This window comes from Vicugna pacos, chromosome 9 (assembly GCF_048564905.1).
Source record: "Vicugna pacos chromosome 9, VicPac4, whole genome shotgun sequence".
Lineage (NCBI taxonomy): Eukaryota > Metazoa > Chordata > Mammalia > Artiodactyla > Camelidae > Vicugna > Vicugna pacos.
In genome coordinates, this window is record NC_132995.1 from 66621888 (window position 1) to 66633932 (window position 12045).

The window sequence follows — 12045 nt, forward strand, 5'->3', positions numbered from 1 at the left end:
TACATCTGTATCATCTTGTGATCAAGAAAAGATTGAGGGGAAAATGCTGTTTCCTGGAGTCATGATGTATCAGTTATTCTGATACAATGATGCTGTGTTATTTCTTAACCTGCACTCTTTTTCAAATCTAGGTAAAATTGAAGTTCATAAGTTTAAATATTAACTCATTCCCAAAGAACTCTACTAACAGAGTGACACTTTAGAATAGCACATTAATCTTAATAAATAAGTAGCAGCCCTAACATGCGATGAACTTGGAAGTGTCATTCCATTTTTACAGCAAACAAAGAGCTGAACAAACAAAAGTTAAAGATTTTCTCGGACTCATCAGAAAACTGAGCTTGCAGGGCAAACCACCAACCCAAAATCTGAAGAGACAGGTGATAAAGAGAGTCAGAGCCAAGATCTGCTTACCTGGAGCAGAATCTGCTAGAGCAATAAGCTGGTAGGAACACTTAAATGGTAATGTTTACAAACTGCTAGAAGTTGAGTGTGGGATAGCTTGAAGGTATGAGCCTCAGTCATGGCAATTCCCTCTCTAACTTTCAGATTTCTCTCTCTCTCTCTCTAACTATCTATATGACCAGATTGAATAGATATTCATCAAAAAAAAAAAAAAAAGCAAAGAAACATCCCCTGCAAGCTCTGGCACAGGGAGAGAAAGCATAAGCATTGTGAAATACATCCAGAGGAATCTCTATATGAAAGGTCTACTTGGGGTTGCAGGTGACTTTATCAGAGCCTCATCTGATATGAAGGGAGGCACATTACTCAACCTTAGTTCCTCTAGCTCTCATGTCTAGCCTAAGAGGAAGGGTTAGAGATAAGAAACACTTGTGAATATTATAGCTCAGGGATATCAGATCACTGAAAGTCTGAGATTTATTCATAAGATTATAGAATATCTACCCTCCACCACATATTACCACCAGACAAATAGAACGCCATTAAAATAACAGTGAATTATAGTTGAAAAAGATTTAAGAAGCAAACAAATGCTCTGAGAGGAGCTCTTAGGGAAGTTCAAAAATTTAGGGGAGACAAAACACTAATCACCAGAGTAATTTGAAGCCCATAGAACCTATAGCTATAGAAAATATGAAATAGCACTCTCTTAGCCAGATTAGAACAAAGTTGCACAGTAAAGTTCTGTTTATCTCAGTTCCCGTTATCTAATACATCATGTTTGTCTTTCAACCAAAAATGTTAAAAGCAAAAAATAATACTGCCTGAATTGACAAAGAAAGAATCTAAACCAGACTCAGATATGACAAAGATTTTAGAGTTATCAGAAAGGGAATATAGTGTAACTATGATTAATATGTTAAGGGCTGTAGTAGAAGAAGTAGACAACATGCAAGAATGGGTAAGCAAAGTAAGCAGAGAGATGGAATCTCCGAAAAAAAAAATCAAAAGGAAATGCAAGAAATCCACAATCAAAACCAGAAATGAACCATGCCTTTGCTGGGCTCATCAAGACTGGACCCATTAGAGGAAAATATCAGTTAGGATGAAAATCAGACAATAGAAACTCCCTAAACTGAAATACAAAGAGAGAAACAAACAAACAAAAAAATTAAACAAGAAGTTAATAGAACATCCATGGATTGTGGAACAACTTCAAAAGGCATAACATGTGAATAATTGGAATGCAAGAAAGAGACTAAGAAAGAACAGGGTAGAAATATGTTTGAAATAATAATGTTCAAAACTTTTGAAAAATCAATAATGACAGAAAAACCACAAATCCACAAAGCTAAGAGAATAAAATGTAAGACAAAAATAAAAAAAACCCACACCTAGGTATATTATGTATACTATTAGCCAGGGTTCTCCAGAGAAACAAAATCAATAGGACATATATAGTGATATAAGAGGACATTTATTATGAGAATTGGCTCATGTGATTATGGATAAAGTCCTACCCATAATTTTAACTCATTCTTTGAGTTAGAGTTATATTAATACCCTATTAGCATTACCCTGATACTAAAAATATTTTTTAATAAAACCTTATAATATAGCAAAACTACAAACAATATTTCTGATGAAAATAGGTGTAGATGCCTTCAAGAAGACATTAGAAAATTAAATAAAAAATGTACAAAAAGAATTATGTAGTACATCCAGTGGGATTTTTCTAGCTGTGCAAGGCTGGCTCATCATTTAAAAATCAATCACTTTAATCTATCACATCTACATATTAAAGATAGAGAATCATATAATCATACCAAATGATACAGAATAAGCATGTGACAAAATCCAGTATCATTTATGACCAAAACTACTGAAAGAATAGAAAACTACCAAGATGGCTCCTGAGTTGTTCATGCCTGCACTTCTAGCTAAACTGATCTTATGAGTAACATGCTCCACGCCCTGTGCATTCTTTTCCTAAAATAATTTATCCTTTTACCCTAGAGGTCTTGAAGGAAGATCACAGACTGAACCTCAAGAAAATGGGAAGACCCTTCTAAATTCCTCCATAGCAACAACAAGTTCCTATCAAGATGAAGAAAATGGAACACCTTGTAAAATGCCCTGATCATTTTTACCTTTTCTATTCCATCCAGTTTTTCTATAAAATCTCTACTCCAAGATGGGCTCACAGTCTTTAAGGTATAAGCCTGCTGTGACTCCCTTTGCTGGCAAAGCAATAAAGCTGTTCTTTTCTATACTATCCAAAGTCTGCCTCTGATTCTCAATTTTGCTATCAGGATACAGAGGCGATATTTCAGCAACACTACCAGCAGACTAAGAACACTAGGTAACTGTCTCACTTCTACAAAAAAACCCTACTCCTAACATCATACTTAATGGTGAAAAACTGGATTCTTCCCACCTCCACGAATATCAGGAATGAGGTAATAAGGATCTTCTCTCTAAAACTCCTTTCAGTAATGTACTAGAAGTCCTAGGTAGTGTAATAAGGCATTCAAAGGAAATAAAAAGTACACAAATTGGGAAGAAAAAAATAAAATTGCCTTTTTTTTCTTTTTAGTTTTATTTGTTATTTTTTTCCAGTTTCTTTTTCTTTTTTTTTAATTGAAGTACAGTCAATTGTAATAGGCTTCCCATATGATCCAGCAATCGCACTCCTGGGCATATATCTGGAGGGAATTAATGCAAAAAGATACATCTACCTCAGTGTTCACAGCAGCACTATATACAATAGCCAAGACATGGAAGCAACCTAAATGTCCATCGACAGATGACTGGATAAAGAAGTTGTGGTATATTTATACAATGGAATACTACTGAGCCATTAAAAGAATAAAACAATGCCATTTGCAGCAACATGGATGGATCTGGAGATCATCATTCTAAGTGAAGTAAGCCAGAAAGAGAAAGAAAAATACCATATGATATCACACTATGAACTCATCTATAAAACAGACTTGCAGACTTAGTAAATAATCTTATGGTTACCAAGGAAAGGGGATGGGAGGGGATAAATTTTGGAGTTTGAGATTTACAAATGTTAGCCACTATATATAAAAATAGATTTTAAAGTTTCTTTTGCATAGCACAGGAAACTATATTCAATATCTTGCAATAACCTTTAATGGAAAAAAATGTGAAAACTAATATAGGTATGTATATGCATGACTGGGACATTGTGCTGTACACCAAAGAAAATTGCCTTTGTTTGTAGATGACATAGTTGTTCATGTAGAGTATTCCAAATAATTAAACAAAAAAACTGTTAGTACTTATAAGTGAGTATAAACAAACTTATAGGATATAAGACTGATAAAAATAAAATTGAATTACTTTCTTATATATCACCAGTGTACAAACAGAATTTGAAATGCAAAAGAATACAATTAATATGTGATAAGAAGAATAATGTCCTCATCACTGGAACGTATCAATATGTTACGTTAGATGGCAAAGAGGAATTAAGGGTTTCAATCAACTAATAGTAAAATAGGGAGATTTTCCTGGATTACCCAAGTTGGCCCAACTAAATTACAGGGGCTCTTAAAATGTTAAAGACAGAAACAGAGTTGTCAAAATTAGTGTCACAGTGATGTGATGTAAGAAAGACTGGACTGGCCACTCTTGGATTTAAAGACAGGAAAGCACCGTAAGTCAAGGAATACAGGTATCTCCAGAACCTGGAAAAAGCATGAAAGCAGATTCTCCCTTAGAGCTTCCAGAAAGAAATGTTGTCCTTAATTTTAGCCGATATCTTAATTTTAGCCAAGCGATTTTCACTTTGGTATTCTGATCTCCAATTCAAGATAATACACGTGAACAGCTGTAAGTCACCAAGTAGGCAGTAATTTTCCACATCAACAGAAATTTAAAACCATTTTTAGTATAGAGATGGGGCTGTTCAATATGTAAAAACATGGGTTTGGAAGTTGATTCAGATTTTCACAATGAGCAGAGGATGAAAGACATTTGAGGGGTATGACTGACAAAGTCTAGATTGCCTTCAAAAAACCTGTTATTAGTAATATGGAGTTATAGACTTTGCTAGTGGAGGCTTAGAAGGAAGTAAGGAGCGTGGTAGAGAAAACATACGATCTCAGAAAATACCTAAAATGCTATTAACAAACTGTTGGTACAAATATGGATGAAAAATATATTCTCAGTGAAGGCTGACATGAAAATGAGAAATATGTTATTGGAAACTGGAAGGAAGGGAAATGTATTATACAGTAGCATAAAGCTTAGTTGAAGTGTGTCCTGAAATATAGAAAGCTTATCTTGTAAACAATTAACTGTAATATTTAACTGAGGAGATTTCCAAGCAAAGTACTGAAGGAATGGCCTAGATTCTTCTTGCTACTTATAATAAAATTAGAGAAGAAATAATTAATTTGAGGGAAGAACTTTTAAATAAAATTTAAAAGGCCAGAATGTGATGATTTGGAAAATTCTCAGTCTATTCAGATTGCAAAAGATGCTATAATTAGAAGATTCACTTTCAGGCCAATGTGCTCTGCAGAGAAAGTTCAGAGTATTTCTGGCCAGTCTTTTGCTGGTATCTCAGAAGGATTAAAAGATTAGAGGATTCAATCACTCAGAAAATTTTTTGAAGAGATTAGGCATGTATGAATGCTCTCAGTCATCTCTGAAGAATTCAAGGATAGAGATAAGACTATCCAGCAAAGGTCTGTGGAGAAGATTTCAGTTTCATGGAGTTATGAAGGAGACCTACAGGGTTCATGAAAATTTTATAGTAGCAGACATACTATGAGTTTGGACTAAAAAGGAAAAAGAGAATTTAAAAAATCTCTGCCAGATAACTTAAAGTTTAGGTAAAAAACGGTTGATAAATCTACTCAGTTCTAACTACACGCTAGCTTTTGCCAAAAAATGGATGACACTGAGTGTCTACCATTAAGCACAGAGGATGAAGCCTCTGTGGGGCTAGTGACAACTTGAGAAACACGGTAAAGTAGTAGTACAATATAAACCAAATCAAATAAATAAATTTATTCAATAGGCAAGAGAATAGGCACATTTTCCTTGCCAAAGAATTTCAAAAAAGTATCTATACATTCCACCTTCAAGGAAGTGGGACATAACCCTAATCCCTTAATTGTAGGCTCTGTATATCTATTTCTTTTCAAAAAGCACAATATAGAAAAAGGAAAAAATAAACGAATAACTTAAAAAATGTAACTTTATATTTACTTTATCTCAGCCAGTGATCAAAATTAGCATCAACAGTGATACATGTATTCTTGATATAAGATGATGAGTGTGGCCCTTTACCTCTGCGATCTTCCTCCCTTAAACCTATAATCCCAGTGTAATCATCAGAAAAATATTAGACAAATCTCAAGTGAGAGATCCTCTATGAAATATCTAATCATACTCATCAAACCATTAAGGTCATCAAAAACAGGAAGTCTGAGAAACTGTCACAGCCAAGAGGAGCTTAAGCAAACATATGATTAAATATAATACAGTATTCTGATTTGGATCCAAGAAAAGACTATGTGTCAAAGGCTGAAATTAGAACATCTTCTAACACCATATACAAAAATAAATTTAAAATTTATCAAAGACCTAGATATAAGACTGGAAACCATAAAACTCTTAGAACAAAACATAGGCAGTACATTCTTTGATGTAAGTCTTTGCAATATTTGATCTGTTTGCTCAGGCAAGAGGAACAAAAGCAATCATAAACGTAATCTTATTAAACTTAAAAGCTTTTGCACAATGAAGGAAATCATCAACAAAACAAAAAGACAACCTACTGAATGGGAGAAGATATATGCAAAAATATGATCAATAAGGGCCTAGTAGTCAAAATACATAAAGAGTTTATTGAACTCAATATCAAAAAAATAAACAATCTGATTAAAAAATGGGCAAATGGCTGAATAGTATTTCAGGTATCTGCTTGAACAGAATAGTCTTCTTTTTTCCAAAGATGGCATACAGATGGCTAATTGGTACATGAAGAGATGCTCAACATCATTAATCATCAGGAAAATGCAAACCTAAACCACAATGAGATGTCATCTCACACCTGTCAGAATGACTATCATCAAAAAGACAACAAATAATAAATGCTGGCTAAGAGAAAAGGGAACCCTAATACACAGCTGGAATTGGTGCAGCCACTATGGGTAAGAATATTGAGGTTTCTCTGAAAATTTAAAAAAGAATTACCATATGATCCAGTAATTCTACTTCTGGATATATATACAAAGAAAACAGAAACATTAATTCAAAAAGTTATATGCAGCACAATATTGATAGCAGCATTATTTACAATAGCCAAGATATGAAAACAACCTAAGTAGTCATCAACAGATGAATGGATACGGAAGACGTGGGGTATATATATATAAACACAAACACACTCACATATACGCACACAACGGAATACTAACTCAACCATGAGAAGAATGGAATCTTGCAATTTGCAACAGCATGGATGAATCTGGAGTGTACTATACTTGGTGAAATAAGTTGGACAGAGAAAAACAAATACTGTATGATTTCACTTATATGTGGAATCTAAATAAAACAAACAAACAAATATAATAAAACAGAAAAAGTCTCATGGACACAGGGAACAAATCTGTGGTTACCAGTAGAGAGAGGGATGGGGTTGAGGCAAGATAGGAAAAGGAGATTAAGCAATACAAACTACAAGCTATAAAATAAATTAGATATAAGGGTGTAATGTATAGCACAGGCAATATAGCCAGCATTTTATAACAACTTTAAGTTGATTATAACCTATAGAAATATCAAATAACTATGTTGCAAACCTGAAACTAATATACCATAAAACTTGAATTAAAGAAATTGGAATTATTTCAGGACTAAAAATAAAACAATCTCATTTTGCTAATGATGTATTAGACAAAAGGCTTAATATAATTAAATATAAATTATTTCAAGTATAGTATACAAATTAATAATATTTTAATTAAAATTTCCTAAAATAGTGTTGTAATTGGATGAGATAAATGTTCAGAAAGTCAAAAAAATAAGTAAATTGTGAATTTGTTTTATTAGATAAATGGTAGGGCTTGTTTATTAGATATTAAAACATAAGATAAAGCTATATTATTCATTTGAAAATAACATTTTGATATAAAAGAAGGCTGCAAATGGATCAGTGGAACAGAATATAGAAGCCACAGGAAAAGAAGAAAAGATGGCTTCCAATTCATTGGGTGAAAAGGAAAAAAAAAATAACAATTTCATTAATGGTAGTGGCACTTTTGCTTATTGGCATATTGTTTTCCACATGGATATTTGCCACATCCATATGAAAAATAAAAATATGAATCCATATCTCATACCACATATAAGAAATATTCATGAGTTATGGACTCAAGTGCAAATTAATTTAAACAATAAAGATGAAAAAAATGTACAGTTTAGGGATGAGGAAAGACTATCTAACAAGACTGGAAATTTAAAGTATAAAAATAAGATACTAACAAGGATGAAAGGCCCATGGATCTCCCATATATTACTGGTGGGTTTGTAGAATGGTGTAGCCATTATGAGAAACAATTTGACAGTTTCTTAAAAAGTTATACATACAGCTATCATATAACACAACAATCACACTCCCAGGCATTTATATCAAAGAAATAATGACTTATGTATTAACCCAAAATTAAAAATAACGTGTCCATAAATGGATCAATAAATAAACTGTGATATATTCCTACGCAACAGGGTACTATTCAGCAATAAAAAGTAACAACTATTCATACACGCAACAAGTTTGAATTGAATTGGTTTCAAAGGCATAATGCTGAGTGAAAAAAAAAAAGCCAGTCTCAATATATTATATACTGTGTGATTCCACTTATATACATTTCTCAAGATGATAAAATTATAATGATGAACAGTTCAGTGATTGCCCAGGGGTTAGGTTTGGAGGAAGGGTGTGACTATAAAGGAGTAGCACAAGGGAGTTTCTTGTTCATGGGGGGAATAATTTTGTATCCTGATTGAGGTGGTTACAAAATTTACACATGTGAAAAAATTTCACAGATACACACACTACAAAAAAAAAAAGAGTGCTTATATAAATCAGTGAAATTAATATAAGGTCTATAGTTCAGCTAGCAGTATTGTATCAATATGAGACTTTTGATTTTGATGAAGAACTGTGGTTTTGTAAGATGTTATTACTACAGGAATTTGGGGAGATAATGTAGGAACCCTCTATAATAGAATACTAGAAGAATTTGCAACTCTACAATTCTAAAATCATTTCTAAGTAAAAAAATTTAAACAACTTCATTGTACTTGACTATCTAAAATTAGTGTTAAAATTATTGCAAAAGATAAAGTCAATAGGAAGGAAAATACTTTTTTTTCAAACAAAAAGATCTCTGAATCTTTGAAAAGATCTTAAAATGTTTTTCACAGCATATACACACATTGAAAGAAAAAACAAGCACTCTAAGGTAAAAGTAAAAGAGTAGATATTTCATAGAAGAAAAAACTAATTTACCCAAAAGTTGATGGAAAACTCAGATTGAGTTTTAGAGGAAAGGTAGAGACACTAAGGCAGTGCTTTGTTGATATCAGACTGGCCCAAATTATAACAGAATCAGAGAAACACTGGAGAGAAAACGGGATCATTTTGTATATTTTTCCCCCATGCATTGCATTTATGACCTATAATATAATGTGGCTTAGCTTTAGGTATCCCACATGAGAAAAGGAGGTGATAATTCTGCCATTTCATACCCTGGTAATATGCATTACATGAGAAAATTCATAGGAAATGTTTTCTTTATAAGTTATAAATGGCATTCTAGGGGGAAATCACCTAAAGTACTTTTACTTTAAAGAATTATGTTATGTTTTTAAAAAATCACCATCTATACATAAAATCAAGTATCAGGAACTCAAAAGGGGCTATAGGTAGATTGTTAGAATATATATATGAATACAAACATACATATATGTTAATGGAGTACACCTTCAATGATAAATAGTAGACTTGTCATCTTACTATCTCAGTTAGTACTTAAAGAAGTACACAGGTGTGGTGTGGGAGTGAAACTTGGACAAATATCCTCTTATGAGGAAAATCTCTGATACACATGCAGAGCAGCAAGGAAGCAGAGGTCTTTTGATAAGGAGTAGAGCAGCTGGTATACAATTTCAGAAAGATAATAGAAGAATAGAACTCTTGCTTTTACGCAAAGTCATGTAGGAAGACTTTAGAGAGATTGAAACACCTGCATGACAGTATCAGAATTACACTCCTGAAAGTTCTTTTGGTCGCTATTGGATAGGAGAAAGAAATAAGACAAGGTCAATAGAGGACAAATTACAGTATTACTATAATTTATGAGAGAGGTTATAGTGACTTCAGAAAGAGTATTAATGGAAATTGTGAGAACTGATCAAATTCTGGATATATATTTCAAGTAGAGTCTATAGAATACTCTGGGAGATTGAATGCAAAGTAGAGAGAAAGTGTGAAAGATGGCATCTGGGTTCCAATGTGGGATAATTGAATTACTGAATTGTGATTGAGTAAAATAATAATTCAATTGTGACTGAGTAAAAATGAGGAGGTCTATGACAGGTTTTGAGAGAACGTGCAGAACTCAGAGTTGTACATGTTAACTGTGAGAAGCCTGTTACAGGTATCTCAGTGGAAATGTATAGTAAACAACTGAGTATGTAAGTCTGGAGTTCAGAGGAGATGACTTGGCTAAGGATAACATGTAGGAGTTATGATCATGTGGGTAGTATCTAAATTTAAATCAGGTCACCAATCAACAAACAGAAGAAAAGGGGTCCATGCAGAATTTGGAGTTAGGAATATTTTTAGGCACCATAAAAAAATAGTAAATAACAAGGTTGATCTCATAATATGAGATTGATAAACAATCTTCCTTTTCCTCCCTCTATACCTATTAAATGATACTGGTTAGCACAGTCTTGTGTGAAGTTAGAATTGCTTGAAAATAATATTGTTTACACGAACTACAAGCTTAAAAGAATAAAAATATAACATATTCCCTTTGGGTGTCTCAAAACACCATGCAACAGTTCTCTGTGAAAATTGTTTTCCTGTTCAAAGACTCTTTTTTCACTTGACAGTGGTGAAAATTAGTCTTTATTCTTTTATGTACATACCTGCTTAAAACAGCAAGACTTTTAGGTTCTTTCCTGTAAGCGCAGAGTATTCTTTATGTTACAGGGAAAGATTTGTTGGAGTAAAGGTAAGAATAAACTCTATGTTCTGTATATGAAGAACTCATTGGTAAAAGTAACTAATGCAAACTGTCTGTAATTATTTATTTTTCCCAATTTCTTTTGGATATTACTTGGCCTTTATAGAAAATCTGTTGTTACTTTTCTGATAGATTTTTTTCCAAAATTAGATCAGATGTTTAAAGAGATTTAGATTGAGGAAATGGCCTTTCCTACAGAGCACATCTAGTTTGCATTTATACAAGCAGATCTGCAACTTTCAATCTGGTTAAACATAAAGTTCCTCTTGGAAGAAACCAGGTATTAGATTAATCGGTTTTTATCTACTTAGATCTTATAAAAATACCAATTTCCTATGTGATTTTTATTAAAAATCACCTTTTTTGGGTCATTGTATTAATTCATAATTAAGAAAGCTTGCAGGACTTCTAAAAAAATTCAGTTAAGAATATAAATGCCTTTCAGGTAACAGTAACTGATTTTATACAAAATAAATTAAACATTTCTATGACGTACATTTATTTAATTAGCTAATTGTTTGATCTCAGGTGCAGAGTTGAATAATGTTTATTATTTGTCTCATGAACACTTCTTTTTTTTAATGTAGCCATATTTGTTTATTAATATATTTAAAGACACTGCTAAACAAAATGCAGAATATATTCAAGAACCTATTTCCTAGGTAATAACCACCTACTTACCTATGTGCTCTTCTCATTTTTCCCCATTATATTTTTGGTTTTATTTATTTATTTGCTTACTTATTTACTTATTTATTTATATTATTTTCTTCCTTTAAAAATGTTTAATCATACATATGTATGTCTATAACCTTTTATCTTATCTATTTCTACCTACATATCTGTTAATTACTTTTATTTGCCAAATTTTATAAAATCACACTACATTTTGATTTCTTCAGCTCATTTTGACTTAATGATACAATATTATGATATATCCTTGTTGCAACTTACAGCTAAGTTTCATTCTTTTTCATGATGTGATATTCCATTTTGTGAATATACCACAATGTACTGATTAATTATTACATCAACAGATATTTGATTATTTTTATTTCTTTTTGTTTTCTGTTCTGTGATTCTATAGACATTCTGCTACTGTTATTCTAGTAATTATATGCTAAAATTTATTTTGAATTTGCAATCAGCTAATAGATACTAGATGATAAAGTGTATGATGATTAAGTTTAAATATTAATGTCAACAGCAAAAATATCAAAAAAGATACCAAATTTATTATGAAGCTATAGTAATCTAATAGTGTGGTACTGACACAAAAGTAGATCAATAAAACAAGAGAACAGAATAGATAACCTAAAGTGACACACACTTATATTCA

The 12045-nt window shown here is 32.2% G+C and overlaps 1 long non-coding RNA gene across 1 annotated transcript in view; it reads right to left on the reverse strand.

The window, feature by feature from the left end:
- LOC140698275 (uncharacterized) overlaps nucleotides 1–12045 on the reverse strand; it is a 218350-nt gene that overhangs the window by 178687 nt on the left and 27618 nt on the right. The gene's annotated exons all lie outside the window — the stretch shown is intronic.